The sequence below is a fragment of the Thrips palmi genome, unplaced genomic scaffold (genome assembly GCF_012932325.1).
Source record: "Thrips palmi isolate BJ-2018 unplaced genomic scaffold, TpBJ-2018v1 HiC_scaffold_15, whole genome shotgun sequence".
Lineage (NCBI taxonomy): Eukaryota > Metazoa > Arthropoda > Insecta > Thysanoptera > Thripidae > Thrips > Thrips palmi.
The window spans coordinates 4,529,713-4,547,967 of NW_023144624.1; the positions used below are offsets into that span (position 1 = coordinate 4,529,713).

General features: G+C 57.8%; 1 protein-coding gene and 5 non-coding genes across 6 annotated transcripts in view; 5 read left to right on the forward strand and 1 right to left on the reverse strand.

The window, feature by feature from the left end:
• LOC117641645 overlaps nucleotides 1-18,255 on the forward strand; it is a 90,853-nt gene that overhangs the window by 8,668 nt on the left and 63,930 nt on the right. The window lies entirely within an intron of this gene.
• LOC117641903 lies at nucleotides 1,823-1,963 on the forward strand. Its single transcript, XR_004587514.1, has one exon. It is a non-coding gene; the product is annotated as a U4 spliceosomal RNA (small nuclear RNA).
• Nucleotides 2,803-2,965, forward strand: LOC117641897. Its single transcript, XR_004587508.1, has one exon. It is a non-coding gene; the product is annotated as a U1 spliceosomal RNA (small nuclear RNA).
• On the forward strand, nucleotides 3,488-3,606 carry LOC117641907. Its single transcript, XR_004587518.1, has one exon. It is a non-coding gene; the product is annotated as a U5 spliceosomal RNA (small nuclear RNA).
• On the reverse strand, nucleotides 4,071-4,189 carry LOC117641904. Its single transcript, XR_004587515.1, has one exon. It is a non-coding gene; the product is annotated as a U5 spliceosomal RNA (small nuclear RNA).
• On the forward strand, nucleotides 5,521-5,683 carry LOC117641898. The gene has a single exon (XR_004587509.1). It is a non-coding gene; the product is annotated as a U1 spliceosomal RNA (small nuclear RNA).

Genomic DNA, 18,255 nt, shown 5'->3' on the forward strand with positions numbered 1-18,255 from the left:
GGGGAAGGTTGGTGCATGCCGAGGCGCCGAGGCGACGCACAGTGTGCGCACGCCGCCCTCCCCCTCCTGGTGGTGTTCGCGGCCGTGAAACGTGAAAGCGCGCGCAGTGTCCCGCGCCTCTTTTCGGCACGTCCCGCGCGTCCCGCATAGAATTGAGTTTGGCCCGCGCGCTGGAGTTGCCTCGCGCCGCGCCTTGCCTGGCCTTGCCGCGCCACTGCTGGAGTCGCAGTGCCGCCGCCGCGAGCACTGTGGGGCTCGACACGGCGCCTCGCCTCTGACGTCACCGGACCGGGGTGTCATGCCATCACCGACCGTCGTGCAGCCCTGTTGTTGGATGTGTGCCGTGCTGCCGGGCCCCGCGTGCGTGATTGGGATGTAACGACGTGGCGGAGGGCCTCGAACACGCAGCGCAGCGTGGCCAGCGGGGCGCAGGGGTGCAGGGCGGCCAGGGCCGGCGGCACGGTGTGTGTGTGTGTGTGTGTGTGTGTGTGTGTGTGTGTGTGTGTGTGTGTGTGTGTGTGTGTGTACTACGTACTACGTAAGTCTGGAGAGCCCTGCTGAGGAGCAAGAAGGTGGCCGTGCTGTGCCGCGCCCCGCCGTGCTGGTAGGAGATTAACGCCGCGAGGGAAGAGAGGCCGGAGGGGGCTCGTTAAAAATAATGATAAATATTGAATGCCGCCGCCGCTGCTCACCACCGCGCCCTGCCGATGGGAGTGATGAGGGCCAGACTCATCATTCCATTTTCCCCGTTACGCCGTTAGGGCGCGCCGGATTTGTTCCGAACCTGGCAGCCGCCCGGCGGCAGTCAGGCAGGCAGTCAGGCAGGCAGTCAGGCAGGCAGGCAGGCAGGCAGGCAGTCAGGCAGGCAGTCAGGCAGGCAGTCAGGCAGGCAGGCAGGCAGGCAGTCAGGCAGGCAGGCAGGCAGTCAGGCAGGCAGTCAGGCAGGCAGGTCAGGCAGGCAGTCAGGCAGGCAGTCAGGCAGGCAGTCAGGCAGGCAGTCAGGCAGGTAGTCAGGCCGGTGGACAGGGGTTACGCCTCGGCTGCTGCAACGCCCTGGCGCTGCGGCCCTCTGCAACGCTCTGCAGCGCTCTGCAGCCTTGTTCACAACAAACTTTTGGCGGTGCAGGCCGCAATCAATAATGGAAATTAATTTGCAGCGTCTTGCCGTTAGTTTGTCATTTGATTCGGGGGATCGCGCTGTGTGTCGGGGGGTGGGGGTGGGGGGAATGTTCATATGATCAAATACCTGTGTCTGCGGTTGTGTGTGTAAACGTCTGTGTGTGACCGTGCCTCTGTGTGTGTGGTGCGAGCGTGAGCGTGTTGGTGTTGGCACACAGTTGGGGTGGGTGAGCTTGGTTCAGAGAAAAGTGGCAGGAATCCAGGAATCTTGGTGGGCGTAGTACTACTCCACGCAGGCCGCGGCGGGCTATGCGGGGCGGCAGGGCGCCCTCATGATGGTAATGAGGGAGCGGGGCGTTGCTGTCGTTACAAGGCTCGTTGAATTTATAAACGCACGCCGTGCCCGTCCTCACCTCGCTGTTGCTGGCCCTGCCTGCCTGCCCGGCGCTAGCATCCCCGGACTCTCGTCAAGGCTACATGACACGCAAATTATCATGAGCGGCAAACAGGGAAGGCCCCGTCCCGTTTCGCCGCGCTGCCGCTGTTGTTGGTGGCTCGTTTAGCGTTGGGCGCGGAGGCGCGGCGCGGCACTGCCTCGCGGCCCCGCCGAGAGGTGGCGCCACGAGCGCTCGCGGGCCGCCGCGTCGCGCGGCGTGCTCCGTGCGCCGCGTTGACTAGTCTCGCGGCCCGGCTTCATCATGTTAACTTTGCGCAGTGGCGATATCGTAACCAATGAGGTTTATCCGAGGTGCGATTATTGCTAGTTGAAAACTTTTACCAATACCCCGCCTGGAGGACTTGAAATATAGTCCACCATGGCAATTTTTGGAAGCCTCTACGGAGGCTCATAAACTCTTCTCTCCATCAAGCTATGCCCGTCCTGGTCTGTCCATCACTTTCTTGGGCAGATGTATCGGGGTGTCAAGTAGTGTCAACCGCAGACTACAGCGGTAGTTGGCGGAGCAAAACAGCCAGAGATACGAGAAGTGGTGAAGATAAAAGTGGTTTGTTCTGTGCCCGCGTATCGTCAATAGAGCACTGCAATAGTATTTTATGAACTATTTCGGTTGAATATTTTAGTAAGTATAAAGTCCACATTTTTGAACTTGAACTTAATTTCGTGGTACAGTAAGATAAAAACCAATTCCGACTATAGTTTTCTGTAGGTAATCTAAGGAGTGCATGAAAATTGCTGAAATCATTACTGAGCTTAGGCAACCTGTTCCTGCTGTAGATGTACACGCACATGAAATAAAATGCTTCTCGTTTGGATGTCAACATGTCGAATTCCCACAACATCTAGAAACATCATCAATTTTCCTCGCAAGGCTGCGTGCTGCGTTCGAATCGTTGGAATGCCCGGCCGGCTCCCCATCGGTGGCGGACGCTGCGCACGCATCCCCGCCCTGGTTTGTTGCGGCCGCCGACAGATGGCAGCGCGTAACCGATCCCCGCTGTCGAACCGAAAATTTGCAATATAAAATTGTTTCTGCAGTCCAGGTCCAGGGAAAGCCGCAAGGATGGCACTATGATAGCGAAGTGATTCTCGGACCGATCTTGGCTCGCTCGTGCCTCTGAGCCTTTGCGGTAACGTCCACTGCAAATGTGCGCACGCGAGCCATGCCCCGCGGGAGACTCCCTGTCCCGTTTGGGTTAGTCAGCCGCACCGCGCCTCCGAAAAGCATACTTACCTGGCGCAGGAGTTAACCGTGATCACTAAGGCGGTTCTCCCAGGGCGAGGCCTGTCCATTGCACTTCGGATGGGTTGACCTCTGCGAGTATCCCAAATGTGGATACCTCGGGCGTATAATTTTTGATAGTCGGGACTGCGTTCGCGCTGTCCCGGATAATCTCACATAATAACCTCTGACAGTTGATGAAGAGTGCGACGTCGCTTGGACCAAGTACTGCCTGAAGGCTCTGACGGTCATCTGAATGCTGGTAAGTGTAGGGCGGCCTGACAGTTTCCCACGGTGACAAAATTTCCACACGACACAAATAAGACTACCACAACTATAGGACTTACCAAACGTGATTGTAATAATACTTTTGAACAATACAAGAGAGGCATTGCGCTGCAGTAAGTATAGGCACAAGGGAAGGAAGCTACCCAGAAGGTTACGGGTATGTTGCAAAATAACATGATATGAAATAATAAACAACAACCAATTGCATGCATGGAGTCAAAATAATGAGCAAGAGAGGCTACATTGTAAAGTAATTTAAAAAAATAAAACGTTAAAAAAATTAACATAAGGCTTAGTTACACTCAACACGTCAGAGGGCAGCACCGTCGTTTTCTGTCGCGTCCTTCCCGCGGTCTCCTACGACTGCCGCGAGAATAACACACGCGGCGTCCACTACATCGGTACTCTGGCCTCCCTTCAAAACGCAAAAATCTTTCGCCTTTTACTAAAGATTTCCGTGGAGGGGGACACATTATGAGTCTAACGACCAATTTTTTGTGTGCTCTGCGAAAGCGGGGCCGATAATACCACATTATGTATGAAGTATAGAGCGCATTTTCCCCCCTGGGGGAAGTGTGCAGTCTGTTCTTTTGGAAAGACATGAAGGTGTTAGCTGTTGAACTCTAGTTGTTCGACGAGCTGCCCGCCAAGCTATGCTGAACTACTTTACAATTTCCCTAAGTTAGTCACACACTGAAAAAAAAAACCTTTGCCAAGAGTATTCTTTGTAGTGACTCAACTTCTATACTATTCTTATATATAACTTATGCCCCATGTATAAAGGTATTCGCTCTAGATGTACTGTATAATGAAATTTGAGCGATGTTCCAGCGAATGAGAAGAGTACAACAGCCACTTAGACTTTGCCGCACTCCTCGTTTCTCTGAGTATCGGCGGCCAGCTCGCACATCACCCACCCGACGGGCAGAGAAAATGTTTTAAGTTCAACCTTCTTGAAGGAGAAATTATTGTGACAAGATTATCGGCCCCGCTTTCGCAGGGCTCACAAAAAATTGGTCGTTAGACTCATAATGTGTCCCCCTCCACGGAAATCTTTAGTAAAAGGCGAAAGATTTTTGCGTTTTGAAGGGAGACCAGAGTGCCGATGGAAGGGACGCCGCGTGTGTTATTCTCGCGGCAGTCGTAGGAGACCGCGGGAGGGACGCGACAGAAAACGACGGTGCTGCCATCTCTGACGAGTTAAGTGTAACTTAGCCTTTATTTTACTGCATTTGGAATTAAAGGCTTGGTCAATTAATTTTGCACCAAATTACTTCACAACGTAAAATGCCCCTCTCGCTGATTATTTTGACTCCATGCATGCTATTGACAGTAGCTGTTCAGGTTTAATCAGGTTCTTTCGTGGTATATCGCGAGGTTCTAGGTCGCCTCCGCCACCAGCGCTCCTTTGCGCGCACTGATTGCAACGAAATTTCTTACTTGTACGACTCAAGAATTTAATGTTATATTACAACGTGTACTGAAACTTGTGACTTTACACCTCTACATTAATAAAAGGTGATCAATTTTCATGACTCATATTGCAATCACATTTAAGGACGGGAAATAAAAGAGCTAACATAACCTTTTCAGCAACGTACAATAAACGGGACTAGAAAATACAAAACCATCCGGTTTACTTGATTTCCATACAGAGAAATAGTCACAGGATAGTTCTATTCACCATCTGGGGAATGATGACATTTTGTCCATTAGACGGAAGGTAAAATGTTTGCTTTCATGATTACAAAAGTGTCGATTTTACTACGTACTTCTTTTATATCTTAAAATGGCGTTTACTTTGGGATTCAAAGTTCATAATAAGGCTGCATTATGTGTTAGTTTAGCTGCTATGTGTTAATGTATCCATGATATTTAGTAATTGTTTAAAACCTTTGCAAATCGCCAGGAGAGCCTTTTCCCAAACCTTGGATAAGTCTCCTCTTAGCTGGCTTTTGGCCTTTCATTACGAGACAATCTATTTTTTTACTGCCAGTTTCGTCTGAACGTCAATTTAACGCTGAGCATCATCTTGTTATTTACGCAATTTGTTAAATTTTGCCTCAGTTCATCATGAGACTTGTCAACATGTCAAACGGTAGTCTTCATCCCACTCTTCTCCCTACTCTCTTTCTCTCTCTGGGGACGGAGCGTTGAAGCAGTTCTGGGTGCGGCCACCAGATGTCGTTTCGGTCCGCGACTCGCTTTCCGAGTTGTTTTGTCGATTTAATAAACTAACCTTGCTAAAACCATGTCGATGAGCATATTATTTAGCATGGGAAATTGCCAACAATATAGAGTTGGCCTTCAGGGCTGGCCGTGAGCCGGCGATATCCCCCAGGGACCGCATCTCAAGTCCGTGGCGCGAGGCAGCAGCCGCGGCCATCTCAGGGCGCCGTTTGGGTTAGTCAGCCGAACCGCGCCTCAGAAAAGCATACTTACCTGGCGCAGGAGTTAACCGTGATCACCAAGGCGGTTCTCCCAGGGCGAGGCCTGTCCATTGCACTTCGGATGGGTTGACCTCTGCGAGTATCCCAAATGTGGATACCTCGGGCGTATAATTTTTGATAGTCGGGACTGCGTTCGCGCTGTCCCGGATAATCCTTCCATAGTAGTAAAATAAATGCCAACCGCATGGAAACTTTTTGTCGGAATACTCACATTATGTTCATGGCACTTTTTCGGCTTCGGTCTTCTTTTGACATCCGTAATAAAATGAAACCACTGGACATACCAGTGTTATAGGCGGACGGGTTGATCAAATCAGCACGAAAAGTTCGTGTGGACAAAAAACTGTGATGTCTCGTACAAAATTGTACATAACATTTAGTGTGCGGAAGCAGCGATGGCCAGACCCCCTTAGGGACGGCACATCGCTCTGATTTTGCCCCCTTCCTCCCTTTCCCCTCTCCCCCACCGCACCCAGTCCTCACACACATCAGCGCGTCGCCGCTGACAACCCATCCCCCATGTCCCTGGCAAACTAGTCCAGCCGGCCTCCCCCACATAACTCTATCGTATCAGCCACACGGCACTTCCTCACCCCCCCACCCCCGCCCCCTCTTCATCTCAAACGATTCCTCGATCAGTGCTGCACTCCCCGCCGACGTCCCTCACACGTTCTCTACACGACTCCCTAGTCGTGTCGTTCTCTGTGCGGAGTAACATTTTCCTGAAACCTGTCCCATCATGGCGGCGCGACGCAACTCTTTTCCCGCGGCCACTTTGGCTCTCTTTGCGGGTCGGCTTGCCTCGCTTGCCTGCCTGCCTGCCTGCCTGCCTGCCCGCCTGACAGACGGAATACCTGATGGTTAGCGGGCCGTGTAGGGGATGATTATCCCGCAGCCCTCCTTTGCTTCCTCTCCCGCGCACGCCTGGATTGAAAAGGGGAGGGGGAAGTGGGGGTGGGGGTGAATCGATGCCCCAATCACCATCGCCAACTCAATCGTCATTTAACTTTCCGCTCCTCCAACTTTTTAATACCGCGCGTGGTGCGGCGATGGCGGTGGTTTTGTCCGCCGGGTGGTGCTGCCCCCGCGCCCTCTCCCGAAGGGACCAAGGCTGCCGAATTTGCATGCCGAGGCTCAAGTCGGCGTTGTTTGTCGGGTCGTGAACGGTCTTAGGGGGTCGTAGACTTGTCCTAGACCTTCCTAGACTGTGGTGGACCGTCGTAGACCGTCGTGGACCCTGGCAGACTTGTCGTAGAGGTCGTAGACTTGTCCCAGACCGCCGCAGACCGTCGGAGGCCTGGGCGTCGATTGATTCGGAAGCGAGGCGGCGGCGGCGCGGCGCCGCGGGCCGAAGCAGGGGGCGCTGGAATTGCCTACATTCAGGGGCAAAAGTTTGGAGGGCGACACTGTCTCGCCGACGGCACGACGGGGCGGCACATCGTCGAGAGTGGGAATCGCTGTTCGTCGTTTTGTTTTTGTTGATTCGGCCCGCGCGAAATTTCAATTAGGAGTTTGGCCCGGCCAGCTTGGCCCCCGCTCTGCTCTGCGGCGAAGTTCAATCATTTTGCAACGGCGGCCGAGTGGGAAACGTGTTCGCGGCCGTGGCGCGGTGCGCGATCGGTTTAACTTGCAAAAATGTTGTCGGTGTACCGTGGGGAGTTGTCCCGACTGGAGTTGGGTGCTGGCTGTGCAGGCTGTGCAGGGGCACTGCAGCCAGCGGCAGGGCGGCAGGGCGGCAGCCAGCCTGCGGTCCGTGCGGCCGCGCCGTGGCCGTGCCCTGGCCGTGCGGCGCTGCTCGGTGTGCTCGGCTCGGCCTGCGTCTGTGTGCCGTGGCTGGCGTGGCTGGCGGGGCTCGGAGGGGCCGACGTGCACGGCGACGGAAACATAAACCCTTGGTTGTTATGTCCCGGTGCGCGGCGCTGCCGTCGGCCCCGACGTCCCCGCGCACCCTTTTCGCCCTTTGCGAGGCTGCGCCGCTTTAATGAATACAAAGCAAAAATGCGGACGGCCGAAGGAAGCCGAAGGGTGCGGAATGCAGTGGAGGAGATGGCGCGCGCGATGTGGGTGTCAGTCTTAGCCAGCGGAGGAGACGCGGCGAAACGTGGACCGGCGAGCGCGCCGCGTGCTGGCGAACACCGAACGCCGAACGCGTTTGAATGGGGCCTGTCCAAGGGCGGATCCAGAGACGGGTTCAGGAAGGGGGGGGAGATGTCGCAAAAGACCAAGAGCAACTACGCAGTTGCCTACCGCCCCCCCCCCCCCCCCCCCCCCCCCCGCGATCCACGCCTGGGCCTGTCCGCGATGAGTTCGCGGCAGTGTGGGGGCCGTGCGACCAATCGGGGCCCCGGCCTCGCGGGCTGAGCCCCAGCAGCCCCCGTCACCCGTCCGGCCGTCTGCCCGTGCCCCCGGGAGCCCCCGCCACCCCATCAGGCCCCGCGTATCCGTCGGGCCTTTGAATTGCATTAAGTGCCGCGCTGCGCCGCGCCAGACCGGTTGCGGTCCGTCCCGAGTTGGTGCAGACAGCGTCCATCCGTGTTTGGGCAAGTTTGGCGGCCCCGATGGCTTGCCATGGCTTGCCGCACCCCCGCCGCCACCTGCCCCGCAAAGAGCCGGGCAGCCGGGCCGCAGTGACTCATTCACACACACACATGCACGGAACGGGAACGCACGCACGCACACACACAACACGCGTGCGCACGCAGAGCTCACACACAGTCGCTCACAGTCACACACATTCTCACTCGCCCCCACACGCGCGCGATGGCGCATATCGAAATCATTCCTCTCGAGTAAAGCTGTGTACGCTGTGTTGTTGGTACCGTCGCAGGTTGTTGAAGGTCTGACTGACTGCAGGCGGCCCTTCGGGCTCTCCATGTCCGTCCCTCTGGCCGCCGAAAAAGGGGCCAGCCCGCCCAGGGCACCGCCCTGCGGCCTCCCGCGTCTCCATGGCGACCGACCAATCCGCGTTTTGTCACACCCAAACGCCAAACTTTGCCGCCCGCCTAACTCGATTTTCAATTGAGACGCTGCAAAGGGGTAAGGCGGGGCTCAACTTGGGCCTGGCTCGGGGGCCGTCGCGAAACGCGCTTCTCCCCGTCTCAGCAAAGTGTTGCAGTAGGCCGCTTCCTTGGTAAAAGCGGTTCCTGGTTTTCCCAGGAACTCCCTGGATATCGCCTATGTCTCTACTATAGGCTTCCTGGGAAAACCAGGTACTGTTCTTGCCGTGTCGAGACGGACTGTGCACCTGTCTCGGGGGCCGTCGCGAAAAGCGCTTCCCCGGTTCAACCCAGTGTTGCCGTGGGCTAGCGTCGAGTCGGACTGTACACGGGGGTTGGTGGCAAATGCGCGCTGGTTCCTTGTCTTTTTGCCCCCTGCGTGTTGAATATGGAAGATGCATCGCGCTGGAAGGGGGCGCCGCCGCCGGGGAAGTCCACACCTTGATCGCTGTGGCGTGCCCCGTGACGGCGTGTCACGGCGTGTCACGGCGTTGTCACAACGTGACGGCGGGCAAATGGATTTCCGATGTACGTCGCGTGGAGTGGGCAGGTATGATCGCGGAGAGGAAGGGGGAAAGGGGGTGGTGGGGGGAGGTCTGCGAGGCTGCTGGGGCTGGCTGGGATGAAAAGCAAAAGCATAGACGAGAGAGAGAGAGAGAGAGAGAGAGAGAGAGAGAGAGAGAGAGAAGAGGGGGAAATAAAAAGGAGGAGTCCGCGAGGGCAATGAGATGGCTGGAATGGATCATCGAAAGAAGAAGAGGGGGTGGGTGGGGGCAGGGCGGCAGTATGCGGCGTGCATTATGGAGGGGCTGTTCTAGGCTCGCGGCCTCGACAAGCGGCCCCGTTAAATATTCACTGTGTACCGGCCAACCGGCCTCCAAAGCACATGGGGCTGCATCCAAGCATCCCGGCAGTAGTGCCGCACAGTGCCGCGCAGTGCCACGCAGTGCCACCGCGCCGTGTGTGTTTTGCCCGGCCGGTTTGCCCAAAAGGCTTGCCTCGCTGTTTGGGGCTGAAACGCGAAACGCACACACGGCCGTGTCGGGTCGGGACGGCGGTTCTTCGCGCAGGTTGGCCGGGGAAAACCGGATGGGACCCGTTGGCGGCGGGAAAAAGGTGAGGCCGAGCGAAATTCGGAAACAATGGATCGGAACCTATAACGGACCCTTATTTATTTACGTCCTCTAAAACGGTGGAGGGTTTGGTCCGCGACTTTGCGCGCCGAAAAGTGAATGGAGCCGAAGCGCGGTGCGGCCCGCAGCGCCTATTAGGCGATGCGCGAGTGCGGCTTCGGCAGGGCTGGCCTAGAGGCTGGCCTAGAGGCTGGGCTTGCGCGGCCAGGCACGGCGTGGCCATGAAAAATAGATCTCATCCCCGGGCCCGTTTGGAAAAGTAAAATAAATGTTAGCATACTGCTCCGAAGCTCGTCGGACTGGAAGGCTGGAAACTGGGTACAAAGAGTCGGCAGCGCTGCGGTCCCCGCTCGCTGAAAATGTTTTCGTCGAGGCGCGGAGCAGCGCGGCAGCACTCCAAAGCGGCAGCCCCCGGTCCCCCTGAGAAGCGTCTCGGAGGTAGCGGCGCAGCAGACAGCAAGTGGCAGCGAGGCAAACCCGATCGCCACCGCGTCGAGGTGGCCATAAATTATGTATTGGACGCGGGAGTATAATTTGGTGGCCTTCCTCCACTCGAGGTGGAACTGCCCCGAGAGCACCGCGTTTTTCGGCGGCGCGTCTCCTCGCGCCGCAATACCTGCCCGCCGCGGGCATCCCCCCCCCCCCCTCCCCCAAGGCTGCCCGATAGGTTTGGGCCGGGCTGATATTATGATTATTGGGGAGGCTCGCGTAGCCTCGCGTAGCCTCGCGGAGGGTCGTGTGCCATTTCTGTGGCCCGGCCAGGCCTGGGCCCGACCTCGGCCCGGCCTATGGTCCCGTCGTATACGGCGCCCCTATTCACTCGAAACGCCGAATGCATTTCCGTGGAGCGAAATGGGCGTACTTCGGGCGGCGGGGCGGGGCGGGGCGGGGCGGGGCGGGGCGCAGCACGTGCGGATGCCCTTGTCTCTGCGGGCCCTGGAAATAAGGAGCTTATTCTGGCTAGCTGAGGCCCGAATCGTAAGAAAGCGGTGAAAAGAAGCCAGCGAATTTAAGGAAAAAGTATCGACGTAATGAAAGTTTTACAATAGACTACTTTATATCTACGCTAGAAACTCTCTATTAAGTATTTTCTGTATTTTGCATTTTTTACGGTTCTCTATAAAACGATCCGCACGAATTTCAGGATGCTTGAAGTCATGTGCGCAGTTACTATGGTTTCTATTTTGTTTAATGTTAAATTTTTACTGTAATTGCGCATTAAAATAATAATCGCGTATGAGTTCTCAGGGCACCCTTTGAAAGTGTGACGGCCGGAAAGAGTCGCGGTTACGCTCGGCGTGCTGGGCTTTGCCTCGCCAGCAAGCTCGCCGAGAGCACACCCCACAGATTGGGAAAGGGAGCGCTTTAACTGTCTTATGACAGAGCTGGGAGGCATATTATTTAAGCGAGGCCCTTATCAAGCATCTGCCCGGCGGCCCGCCACAGCCGCCCGAGACGAAAAGGCGGCGGCTGGAGAGGGCAAAGTTGGCCCCTTTGTCTCTCGGCCGTGTAGTTGTGCAGTCCCGGAAACAAAATGGGATATGGGGGCGCGACGCTCGGCGACGCTCGGGCACGGCAGCTTCTTGGAATACTACTTGGAGATAGCGACTACGCCACTGTCGGTCGGGGAAGTCCGTGGACCCCCTCGGTGGTGGGCCCCTGCCGCCCCTGCCGCCCCCGCCGCCCCCACCCCGGCCAGACCAACGACCCCTCCCAGATTGTGACTGTCATTGGGCTGAGATTACGACCTAAGACAAGTTCCATCCCATGTGTCCTCATTGAGCCGGGCTGGGTGAGGCTGCTGGGCCCAGCCCGGGCTAGACAGATGGACCAACTGCGGCCAGATAAACAGACGAGCGGTTCGTTCCATCTTTTCGGCGTCTCTTCCCACGAAAACTTAATACACTGTAAATGTCTTACGGTGAAAGGCTGCACCAACATATTATGGTGGAGATTTTCCCCATGATACCAGGCCAGCTAAGTGCATTTTCGGCCTATTTCCTCAAGAATAACCACCAAAATCCGACACCAAACAGCGAAAATAGCCAGTTTTGGCGTGTGATTACCAACGATTACTGGACGAAGTGTACACACGATTGCCAGAGTGGAGGACCCCTCGGGCTTTCCATATTATTTTATTAAACAGCGGTCGTGTATTGTTGCTATTTTCATTTTTCACTTTCTGGTGGCCGCGTCGTCGCGGTGGCCGCGTGCGTCCGTGTGGAAGGGAAGGCGGAAGGCGAGTTGCAAACTTGCAACGGCTTTGGCCATATTATTCCGCGGACTCGGAAAGCGGCTAAACTAATCTGGGCCCGGGGGGATGATGCTGTTTGCCGCGCCCAACCGATTTCATTATAAACACGAGGCAATAAGAAAAATTACTCCGTCTTTTCGAGGGACTCTTATTACAAATTTTAGGAAATTCTTTTCGTTTTTGTTGTTTTAAATTTTTCGACTGAGTTCGTTTTGTGAGAGACGCGTTCGGAAAGCTGCTTGGAGACGCTGCAGCGTGTTTTGACGTTGGCGGCGATATGAATCAGACGAAGACGGGAATACATTATGGGGAGGGGGCGGACGGGGCGAAAGGATAATCAGGAAAGAGCTTGTTGGTGTGTTTGGCGCCGCTCCATGGACTGTTGGTAATTCCCACGGCCCCCTCCCTCCCCCTCCATCTTACCTCCTTAACTTTTCGGAATTTTGCAAAAGAAAACACTTCCTCCCTCCCGCCGCTGGCTTGGCTCGGCTTGGAGCGGAAGGGGTGGAGGGTGGTGGAGGGTGGTGGAGGGGGTGGCACTTCGCGACTGCGCCAAAGCGGAGCGAAGGAACCCCTAAAGCTTCCGCCGCGAATCGGCGAGACGCAAAATGACGAAACGAACGCAGAGAGCCGTGCATCGCGGTGGGGCCCAGGCCCAGCCCGGCCCAGCCCGGCCCAGCCCGGCCGGTGGGACGGCGGCTGTTTCATTTGTCTCTCCGCGGCGCATCAGGACCGCTGTGGAAACGAGAGGGAACACCGCTCACTCCACTCTGTGGAAACCCGCAAGTTGGATATAAAATCTTACAATTTCTGTAACGAGCCCGGGACCACCGTTTTAGCGCAGTGTGTTGTGTTTCGGATTGATTTTCCAGTGAGTTCACTTGGAACACGCCTGGCGGCGGGAGGGTCGGCAAAAGTTCTGGCGATGATGATGGAGTGTTTGCTTTCGGCTGGCCGTGGATTCCCATCCAGTGGAGCAATCTTAAATCAACAGGTCTAAGAGTGAATAGCCGAGACTTGGCGGCCAAAGAAAACACAGGCTGATGCGGCGGCGTGCAGCCGCGCGACGTCGTCGCCCCGCCCGCCCGCCCCGCCCCGCCCCGCCCCGCCCCGCCCCGCCCCCGCCCCGCCTCGCCCCGCCCCGCCCCGCCCATCCTTCCCATGCTTTATGTCGCAGTTCTGTCTTTTAATTGCGCGGCCCGGTTAAACCTCGACAGGCTGATGCCTGATGGCGTTTCGCCGACAATGGAAAGTTATTCTTGAGGGCAAATGTAGCAACTTTCACACTCAGCCCCGCCCCCTCCCCCTCCGCCTGGCCCCCCCGCAGCAAATTGCGGCCATTACGGAACTACGAGCGAGACGGAACCGCCTCCCCCCCCCCTCTTCCTCCTCTCTTTCTTAATTCTTCTTCGTCTTCTTTCTCGAGTCTTCGCAGACGGGTAATGCGTGTGGCGAGTCAAGGTAGCGAGGCGCCTGCGGTGCTGCGGGTAGGCGCCGCGGCCGCCAGCCCCGTCTCCGGGTTGCCAGCCAGCGCGGCGCTCCCTGAGGTGCGGCGCAGCGGGCCAGACGGCCAGCGGAGGCGGCCAAAACTCTAGACGCGTTTCGAGCTCCAGAGTCGCTTGACCAGGACTCGGACCGAACGTGTGACCCCACTAATGGACTCCTCCTTTGGAGAGCAATCCATTGGTGGGGTCACACGTTCGGTTCGAGTCCCATTTAGCGACTCTGGAGCTCAAAGCCCGGCTGGGATGTTGATCGGCCTCCGGTCTCCTGGCAAACCCGCTGCCGTGCGCCGCCTCGCTGTAGTGGAGCCGCCGCCGCGCACGTCGTCCGCGCGCCCCGCCCGCTCTTTTCATCTCGTTGTGCAAATTATTTTTCCGCTCCCTGTCGCCTACCCACTTGGGCGGAAAGCAAGCAAAAAGCGGTGCTCTATCTCGAGACTCGCTGACGCCACCACGGCCCGCTATCTGCAGGCCCGGCCCCGCCCCGCCCCGCCCGGCCCCGCCCGGCCCCGCGCCCGCCTGGCCCCGCCCCGCCCCGCCCGGCCCCGCCCGGCTCGGAACGGGTTAGTGGCGCGCGGCGAGGCTGATCCCGGAATGCGGAAATGCTGCTTGTTGCAGCGTGCTCGCAGTTCCAGCCCGGATTTGGAGGACTCGCTTTCATTCCTCTCTGCCGTCCGCCGAGATGAAAGGATGGCATGCAAAAGGAGACTGCGCGGTAACGAATTCGCCTTTCTCCGAGAAGGACGCCAAAAAAATGGTGCGTCGTCAACTCTGGACCAGCGGGCAGCGGCGGCATGGCAGAGGTGGCCGACAGGAACTTGCCTCGCGCCGCCCGCCCCCTTGCAGGCAGCAGCGGTGTGGGATGAATTCTTGAAGCCGGCCGAAAGGTTTGGCCCGCGCCGTAGCCGAGGCTGTAGCTGAGCTCGCTGTGCCATGAGTTGCTGACCCGGAACGGCGCGGCGCGGCCCGGGACGGCAACTCACTACGGAGAACTCACAACTTTGTGCCGGGCGGTCCTGGAATTTTAACTATTGTGTACTATACGGCGGTCCGTGCGTGTGTCGGCACCCCAGGTTGGGTGGGAAAACACGCACGCTCTCGCACACATCCATTCAAACACGTACAAACACGTTCTAAAAAAGTAAAGGTGGTATCATCTGCTAAAAAAATAAATCACCTCTTTTGCTGGGTTAAATCGGTGGTCCTTTGTTTTTTCCTGTCGAGTGAGAGGTGACAGCAAATAGTGGGTCGATTACGGCACTTGATGTCGAACCATGCGAGGGTGTAGGGCCCGGCGGCTGGTTCCGCCCAGGGCCTCATCAGGCGTGGTGCTGGTGCGTGACGGCGTGGCGCGGCGGGGCGGGGCGGGGTGGGGTGGCCCCGCCGTGTACGTGATGTGATGCCAGTGACGTGCTGACTGTCGCCGCCAAAGACCTGCCTGCCAAACGGCTGCCAGCAACCCTCCCCCCCTTCCCAAGCCCCTAACACCCCCAGCCTCTAACCCCCAGCCCCCTAGGCCCCTGGGCCTGCGACAGACGGCATACCCCCCCCTCCCCCTCGGACGTGAGCCGCAGCGAGTCCCACGATGATCACCCTTCCCCTCTGTGTTCGGCGCGCCCTTTCTGTCTGCGCCTCTCGCCTAATGAGTGGCCGCGCTGCACCTCGGCGTGCACATTTTCCAATCCCGCTCCGTCAACAAACGGGGAGGGCTTTCCCCCACCCCTTTTTGCGTCCCGAGAACCAACATTACGCGCCGCGCCGCTCGCTTTGGCCCTTGCTGGCCCTCGCTGCCGCCACGGCCGGCAGGTCGCGCCCCAAACTTGTCTCCTAATGTGGTGGCGTCCTGCCATGTTGCCCTGCCACGCCCCGACATGGCCTGCCGTGCCCTGCCACGCCTGCCATGGCCTGCCGTGCCCTGCCACGCCCTTCCATTTCCTCATTACAATCCAATGCGAGCGACAGAGACGGACTGCCTGGCCCGGATTCGGGGCTGGGCCGGCGCCAGGGGATGAGGGCGAGCAGGATGTGTGTGTGTGTGTGTGTGTGTGTGTGTGTGTGTGTGTGTGTGTGTGTGTGTGTGTGTGTGTGTGTGTGTGTGTGTGTTTGTGCCCGCGCATGTTGGCGCAAGCTTCTTGAGTGTGCGTAACGCGCGTTTGTGTGTTTTCTGTGTTACTGCACCATCACGGCGGCCGTTGCGCCTCTGTATGCTCGCGCTACGCGCGGCGCCGCGGCGTTGGCGTAGTTTTCCTCGATCATTTAAATGAACGAAATGAATGCGGGGTGCGCGTCCCGCCCCCGCCCGTCCCCCGGGTCGTCTCATTGTCGCGCTGCGTGGCTGCGCGGCCGCGCGCCCGTTCCTCATGATGTTAAAGTTTATCTACCGTGCCGGCAGCACAAACTTAGGGCCAAGGTTGGCTCCGTTAAACTCGGCCGGCCCCTTGCGTGTCCTTAAGGACCTAAAGGACCCGCCGGTCCGCCCCGAGGTAGTGACCAACCCGTCACTACTTGGGCGTGGCGCGGCGTGGCGCGGCGGGCGCGCTCACCGGGTACTAAAGAGTGAGTTGGCAACTCTGCGGGGCCGTAAGTCTGGAGTAATGGGTCGTGCGGCAATTACGGCATTGAGGTGCTCCGCGGCACTCGCTGCGAAAATAATTTGAAGGCGCGCCCAAAATTTCAAAGATGGAATGCAACGCGAAACGGATTTGTCCTGCTTCGTATACCCTGCGCCATCGGCTCCGCCATCAATTATTGTGGCAAACGCTCTGCCAAAGCAGTGGAGGTTTGGCGTGTGGAGGGCCGACGCGCTGACAGTGTGTGCCGCGCGTTTTGAAGCGCGGTGCGACGGCTGCTGCCTGTCCCACTTCAGGACCGCGCCACTTCATCACGCCGTGTGGCACCGCGTGGCCGAGGCCACGGCTCTAGGCCCTGATTGGCTGGTGCTTTGCTTATTGCTTGCTCTGCGTGGCCGCTTCGCCGCCAATGGGCTCATATACCACACTGGGTACACACTGGCAAGCCCGCCAGGCCCGCCAGGCCCGGCGTGCACACACTGGAGCGCTTCCTCACGGCCTGGCATGTTTTCACTTTGCCGCATCCTTTGTTCCCGCGAACGCAGTCGGCTGGTCTGCTTACTCTGGCGTCAGCTCAAACGCACTTTAATGTTAACTTAATTAGATGTCAGAACACACACACGCACTCACACAGCGGCGGAATATTAATTATAGTAAAAGAAGTGGTAATTACGATACGAAAATAACGCGCCGCTCCGCGGGAAAAAAAGGGAGAGTAAATTAACGTTGTTTGCTTCCCTCCCTAATCCCTCGAAGACTGTGCAAGCGGGCGCCGTAATGCATTTACGGAAGTAAAGAGTGGAAATGAGAAATCCTTGAATGATTAAAACATGTTTCGCACCACCGTGCCGCGCAACGCCAGCTCCTGCAGGGAATTTTTGACGACCTCGCTGCTGGCTGTGCTGTGCTGGGCAGCGGGGCGTTCGTTTACTCTCGGAGTTAGGCCCCTCACGACACGACTGTCTGTACGTCTGTCTGTTTTCCAGTTTCTGCGCCGCAACTCGTGCTCTCGCTTAGGGCAGTAAAAACCATTCGTCGTTCTTTTTTCCCGATTTGTTTTGCCGCAGTGACGTTTTTTTTTTGCCACATGGATGAGTGGATCGGGACAGGAGGGGCGACAACAAAGCGGGTTCCTTGTCCTCGCCGGGCTCGGATTAGTGTTGGGGGATGAGCATGAAACTTGGGGCCTAATTGACGCGGGGGCGGGGCGCAGCAGGGCACTGCAAGGCACGGCAGGGCACAGCAGGGCACAGCACACGACACATGTAGGGGCTGCGCCGGGCTGCGCGCTGGGGATCCGGCGGCCCTTAGAGTCGGCCGCCGACCTGACCCTTAGCCAGCCAGGCCGAGAGCCAGGCCCTAGGCCGGAGCCAGCCCAGCCACTCGTCGGGCTTGTTAAAAGAGAATTAAATGAATCTCATCAGCCGGGCCTCGCGCTTGGCAGTTTCCCGGAGCCCGTGCGTGTAAAAAGGGTGAAATATGAAAAACTTGTCGGAGGGAGGGTCGGCCACCGCCGGGGTATAGTGCGCACCCCCCCCCCCCCCCCACACACACACGGGGAAACATTGTGCAGCGGGAACATTTTTATTTTTTTCCATGTTGAGATGGTTTTTTTTCCCTGCAGGGTCGCTTTTTTCCGCCCGCCCTTGGGTACGGCTGCTTCCTGGACCAGACACACACAGGCCAGCGCGGAAAAGTGCACTCGAACGCACTCTGCGGAATTGAAGGGTGGCTGGAGGGGGAGCAGGCGCTGAAGCACGCCACCAAGTGCACAAAGTGGCACCAAACAGCTCCATAATTACCCCGCCGGGCTCGCCCCTCCCCGTCCTCCCCCGCGGGGCCCCGGCCCATTGCTCTTTGCAGTGCTGAGATTTTTACGAGGCTATCGGAGAGAGTTTTGCCCTCCCCGTTGTCGCCCGGCCCCCCGCCGCCCTCGCCCGCCCCGCATGCAAGTGTTGCCAAGCTCGTTAGGGGCCGTCCGTAAACTAGGCGGCGGAAAAAAAGTTGGCCGTTGTTGGCGATTGGTATGGGACGCGCTGCGCGGCTACGCGCCGCTGAGGTCAGCCTGCTTCTTCTGGCCACAGCCCTCCCTGGTCTCAGGCGGCCCGCGGCCTGGACTGCCTCACCACTGTACTTGGCACGGCGCGGTGACAGCTGCCAGGCAGTGTCGGCCAGTGCCGGCCAGCTAAGCGGGGGATCGACGGCGCGACAGCGCCAGACGCCGAATCCGCGCGGACCGATGCTACGGTGCTGCGGCCACGGCG